Source organism: Mustelus asterias, chromosome 20 (genome assembly GCF_964213995.1).
Source record: "Mustelus asterias chromosome 20, sMusAst1.hap1.1, whole genome shotgun sequence".
In the NCBI taxonomy this organism is placed as follows: domain Eukaryota; kingdom Metazoa; phylum Chordata; class Chondrichthyes; order Carcharhiniformes; family Triakidae; genus Mustelus; species Mustelus asterias.
This window is the reverse complement of record NC_135820.1, coordinates 5,517,573-5,523,572: the sequence shown is the minus strand read 5'-3', so window position 1 is coordinate 5,523,572 and position 6,000 is coordinate 5,517,573.

Below are 6,000 nucleotides of genomic sequence, written 5' to 3'. Positions count from 1 at the left end.
TCTGAAGATCACATGAGCACTTGCTGAAGAGGGCAAAACAGCTGACTGCTGGGCTTTTGGTGAGATCCTCCCTTCCCGCTTGTAAACAGCTATTTCAAGCAAAGTTCAGTAAGCAGAGCCTAATCTCTGACACTTCTATTGTTCTCTCACTTCCTCCAAAACCACTTTCGCCTCAGGGGCAGGATAGAGGATTGGCTAAACAATAGGATACACAGAGTTGGGATAAGAGGGGTAATTTCAGGATGGCAACCCGTAACTAGTGGAATGCCACAACGTTCAATGCTGGGGCCATAATTATTGACAATATATATTCATGACCTGGACGAGGGAAGTGAATGTACAACTGCCAAGGTTGAGGACGACACTAAAATAGGTGGGAAGACAATTATTGATCATGACACAAAGAGTCGACAGAGAGATATAGACAGGTTCAGTGAGTGGGCAAACACTTGACAGATGGTATATAAGGTGGGTAAATTGAAGTAATGCACTTTGGTAGGAAGAATAAAGGAGCTGAATTTTTTTTTAAATAGAGAAAGACTGAAGAAAGCTGCAGCTTAGAAAGATTTGGGGTCCTCGTGCGTAAATCACAAACAACTGGCATTCAAATTAAGCAGGTAATAGGGAAGGCAAATGGAATGTTGGCCTTTATTTCAAAGGGAACAGAGTATAAAATTAGGGAAGTCTTGCTAATACTATACAACTGTACTAGACCTCACCTAGAATACTGGGAAAAGTTCTGGTTCCCTTATCGAAGGGGCAGCACGGTGGCACAGTGGTTAGCACTGCTGCCTCACTGCACCAGGGACCCGGGTTCAATTCCCAACTTGGATCACTGTCTGTGTGGAGTTGGCACATTCTCCCTGTGTCTGTGTGGCTTTCTTCCGGGTGCTCCGGTTTCCTCCCACAGTCCAAAGATGTGCGGGTTAGGTGGATTGGCCATGCTGAATTGCCCCTGAGTGTCATGGGCTGAATAGCCTTCTTCTGCACTGCAGGATTCTATACTGGCATTGGAGGCAGTCCACAAGAGATTCACTCCGCTGATCCCAAGTATCGAGGGATTTTCTTATGAGGAGAGGTTGAGTAGATTGAGCCTGTACTCATTGGAGTTTTGAAGAATGAGACATTATTGAAATGTACAGGATTCTCAGGGGGCTTGACAGAGTTGATGCTGAGTGGTTGTTTCCCCTTGTGGGAGAGTCAAGGACCAGGGGGTATAATCGCAGAGTAAGGGGGTCGCCCACTGAAGACAGAGATGAGGAGGAATTTCTTCTCCCAGAGTGTAATGAATCTGTGGAATTCTTTCCCGCAGAGGGCTGTAGAGGCTGGGTCATTAATGTTCAAGGCTGAAATAGACAGATTGTTAATCAGGAAGGGAATCGAGGGTTAAGGGGATAAGGCGAGAAAGTGGAGTTGTGGATTATCACATCAGATCAGTCATGATCCCAGTGAATGGCAGAGCAGGTTCAATGGGCTGAATGGCCTATTTCTGCTCCAAGACTATGGTCTCAGTATTGTGCGTTCCCAGCCTGTTTTGGGAATGCATGGAACACTATTTTGTCCCTCTCTGAGTCAGGTCAAACCTGACTTCCGTTTTTCAGCAGATTGGAGACTTGTGCTGGTGCAGCTCACAACTCAGAACCTGAACTGGAAATTGAGAGACTGGGAGGCAGAAAGACAACGGGACAGAGAGAGAGGCAGAGAAGGGAATGAGCCAACAGAGAGAGAGTGGGGGGAGGGGATGGGGGGACAGAGTGGGGGGAGGAGATGGGGGGCAGAGTGGGGGAGGGGATGGGGGGGCAGAGTGGGAGGAGGGGATGGGGGGACAGAGTGGGGGGAGGGGATGGGGGGGCAGAGTGGGGGGAGGAGATGAGGGGGCAGAGTGGGGGGAGGGGATGGGGGTCAGAGTGGGGGGAGAGGATGGGGGGCAGAGTGGGGGGAGGGGATGAGGGGGGCAGAGTGGGGGGAGGAGATGAGGGGGGCAGAGTGGGGGGAGGGGATGGGGGCAGAGTGGGGGGAGGGGATGGGGGGCAGAGTGGGGGGAGGGGATGGGGGGCAGAGTGGGGGGAGGGGATGGGGGGCAGAGTGGGGGGAGGGGATGGGGTGCAGGGAGGGGGGAAGATAGAGGGAGAAAGAGTAAAGGGCAGAGCGGACAGAAGGGTGAAAACAAGAGAGGGGGAAAGGCAGCGATGGAGAGAAAGGGGAAAGATAGGAAAAGAGAGAGGAAAAGGCAGGAAGTTAGAGGGAAAAGGCACAGAGGGAAAGGGGGAAGACAGGAAAAGGGAGTGAGAGGAAAAAGCAGAGAGAAAAAGAAAGGAAAAGCCGGGGAGAGAAAGAAAATGGCAGAGAGAGAGAGCAAAAGGCAGGAACAGAGAGAGGAAAGGCAGAGAGAGGGGATGGGAAATGCGGAATTGAATGAGGATACGAGTTGAGAATGTGGGAAGGAGCTGAGTTGTGAAACGGCAGCAAACCCTTCGCTCTGTGTTGTGATTAAAGTGATACAACACCACCCTCTGCTGGTGTATGGATACTACTGCACAAGCGGTGGGGAATCACCGCATCAATCTCGAACAGGAGCATCGACACAGCCACAAGTTCAGTGCAGAGATCGGGAGGCGAGCGGTGCTTAACGGAACTCTGAGAAAAAACTTGTAAAGGTTTTGATAAAATGTGAAATCATTGAAAAACTTAAAACATTTATAAACATGGAAATGTATGGCAAAGTGCATTGAATGGACTGTAAAAAGCTGAAGAAGTTTTAAAAAGGTGTGCCAAGCACCGCACTTCACAATGAGATGGAAATAAAGCATCTGTGATTTCACAGCAGCGAGAAGGTGGGACATATTTTTAAATTCCTTTCTCAGAATTACAAAGCCAATGCTCAGAGTGAACGAGACAAGCTCCTAATCCATCTTCTCGCTTGCTCCAAAAAACCCAATTCCAATTGAATCCAATTCACGGTCCCCACAAGAGAGACAAACAAGATCCAAGCTGACAAGGTAAGACATTGCACCTCATCGTGAGCTTGATCTGATGCTTAATGTTAGCCAAAAGACCAACATCACAAAGCGTTGTGGTCTAGAAGGAGGTTTAAAGGTTGCAGCACCTCCCACTTCACATTTTCCCACATTGTACTGCATCTGCCAATTCTCTATCCATTCACTTAACCTATCAATATCCCTTTGCAGATTGTTTTGTATCCTCCTCACAGCTTACTGTCCCACCCACCTTTGTGTCATCAGAAAATTTGGCTACAATAACGTTAGTCCATTCACCCAAGTTATTGATACAGCTGGTAAATAGTTAAGACCCCAGCACTGATGTCTGTGGCACTCCACTAGTTACAGCCTGCTAAGCTGACCCATTTATATGGACTCTTGTTTCCTGTTACTTAGCCAATTCTCTAGCCATGCTAATAAATCACCTACAAATCCACAAGCTCTTTTATATACATCTTATCGAATGCCCCACACACACGCACACCGAGTCTCTCTCATACGCAGACACGCACACAGACACACACAGGTGCAGAGTCATAGTGAGAGACGCAGAAAAACAGAAGGATGCACATGCACAGACTCAGACCCAGACACATACAGAGATACACGCAGAGAGAAACACACACACAGATACACAGAGACAAACCAAATCAGACATGGATTAGCATGTTAAATTGCCCTTTAGTGTCGGTGCATCAGTAGAATGAAAACGTGGGGTTACGGGGATAGGATCTGGGTGGGATTGCTGTCAGTGCAGGCTCGATGGGCTGAATGGTGTCCTTGGGCACTGTCGGGATTCTATGATTCTATATTTATGGGATGGTGGTGTAGCTGGCTGGGCCTGCATTTGTTGGGGTGGCACGGTGGCCCAGTGGTTAGCACTGCTGCCTCACAGCGCCAGGGACCGGGGTTCGATTCCTGGCTTGGGTCACTGCCTCTGTGGAATTTTTACATTCTCCCTGTGACTGTGTGGGTTTCCTCCAGGTGCTCCGGTTTCCTCCCACAGTCCAAAGATGTGTGGGTTAGATGACATGCTAAAGTGTCAGTGGGACTAGCTAGGGTAAAGGCATGGGGTTATGGTGATAGGGCCTGGCTGGGATTGTGGTTGGTGCAAACTTGATGGGCCGAATGGCCTCTTTGTGCACAGTAGGGATTCTATGAAACCCGCTCAGAGATACACAGAGAGAAACACAAACAGACCGGCATAGTCTCACACACACATATAAACAAACACACACACATTTCGACATGCTTTTACATGAGCATCTTTATGTAGCGTTTTTCAGAGTGAGATGTTTTAATTGTGTTAAAGTCTTTAATGAAAGAATAATGTAACAGAGTTAGAATTATGAAAATAATTATTTTATTAAAGCATCTTAAACAGTCTAAATGTTTACACTGACCTTCCGAGAGCCAGCCCCTGCTCCAATTCAGTCGTATGTTGGGAAATGGAAACACCTTTGGGATTGTCAATAAAATCACCCTCAATGAGATTTTAACATTTTAGCAGATTAGATGTGTGAAGGCTCTGGAGAATGTCAATATATCAAAGTGGGAAGTGTTGAATATCCTAAATTGCATTAAGGTAGACAAGTCCTTGGGGCCAAATGGGATCGATCCCAGGTTGCTGCGGGAGGCAAGGGGAGAAATAGCTGGGGCCTTAACAGATATCTTCACATCCTCTTTGACCACAGGCAAGGTTCCAGAGGACTGGAGAATAGCCAATGTTGTTCCCTTGTTTAAGAAAGGAAGCAGGGATAATCCAGCCAATTACAGGCCAGTGAGCCTGACATCTGTGGTGGGGAAGCCTTTGGAGAAGATACTGAGAGACAGGATATCTGCACATTTGGAAGAAAATGAACTAGTTAGTGACAGGCAGTATGGTTTTATACGGGGAAGGTCATGTCTCACCAACTTGAGTTTTTTGAAGAGGTGACAAAGACCATTGGTCAGGGAAGGGCTGTGGATGTAGTTTATATGGACTTTAGCGAAGCGTTTGACAAGGTCCCACATGGCAGACTGTACAAAAAGTAAAATCAAATGGGATCCGGGGTGAGCTGGCTAGACGGATACAGAACTGACTTAGTTATAGAAGGCAGATATAGAAGACAGAGAGTAGTAGTGGAAAGGTGTTTTTCAGAATGGAGATCTGTAGCTAGTGGTGTTGATGTGGAGATGCCGGCGTTGGACTGGGGTAAGCACAGTAAGAAGTCTCACAACACCAGGTTAAAGTCCAACAGGTTTATTTGGTAGCAAATACCATACCAGGTATTTGCTACCAAATAAACCTGTTGGACTTTAACCTGGTGTTGTGAGACTTCTTACTGTGCTAGTGGTGTTCCGCAGGGATCAGTGCTGGGACCTCTGTTGTTTGTAGTATATATAAATGATCTGGAGGAAAATGTGGGAGTTCTGATTAGTGAGTTTGCGGATGTCACAAAGATTGGTGGAGTTGCTGATAGTGCCGGGGATTGTCAGAGAATACAACAGAATATAGATATGGAAACTTGGGCACAGAAATGGCAGAAGGGGTTTAATCCAGGTAAATGCGACGTGATGTATTTTGGAGGATCAAATTTAGGTGTGAATTATACTGTAAATGGCAGAACTCTTCGGAACCTTAACATACAGAGGGATCTGGGCGTGCAGGTCCACAGTTCCCGAAAAGTGACAAACACAGGTGGCCAAGGTGATTAAGAAGGCATATGGAATGCTTGCCTTCATCACCCGGGGCATTGAGTACAAGAGTTGGGAAATCATGTTTAGTTATATAAAACCTTGGTTAGGCTGCATTTGGAATATGTGTACAGTCCTGGTCACCACATTACCAGAAGGATGTGGAAGCTTTGGGGAGAGTGTAAAGAAGGTTCGCCAGGATGTTGCCTGGTCTCAAGGGTGTTGGCTATGAGGAGAGGTTGAATAAACTAGGATTGTTTTCACTGGAAAGACGGAGGCTGAGGGGAGACCTGATAGAGGTCTACAAAATGATGAAACGCACAGA